This window comes from Arachis duranensis, chromosome 5, assembly GCF_000817695.3.
Source record: "Arachis duranensis cultivar V14167 chromosome 5, aradu.V14167.gnm2.J7QH, whole genome shotgun sequence".
Lineage (NCBI taxonomy): Eukaryota > Viridiplantae > Streptophyta > Magnoliopsida > Fabales > Fabaceae > Arachis > Arachis duranensis.
The window spans coordinates 91,320,092-91,320,443 of record NC_029776.3 but is presented as its reverse complement, the minus strand read 5'-3'; positions in this window follow the sequence as shown (position 1 = coordinate 91,320,443).

Below are 352 nucleotides of genomic sequence, written 5' to 3'. Positions count from 1 at the left end.
GGAAATTCAATAAATGACAGTACACACCACCGTGAAAAACAATTCTAAATTTCTCAATTACCACCGTTTACCAACAATAACCAATAAAAAATTGAAAAAAAGAATAAAATTAAATTTATTAGTATTATTCTGTTAGGTTGTATGCAGCTTTTTTAGATATTTGGAAGAAAAGAAAAGAATGAAAAAAAAGAAAAAATAAAAAAGTAAGAAAGGAGAACGAGGCGTCCGTGATTAATTTTTTTGGCGATATGCACGCGCCTGTCACTTTCTGGCATTATGAATCAAAGTAGACAAACCCTATCCCACTTTTCCAACCACTATATATATACCCTCCAACCCTTTCTCTTCTCTC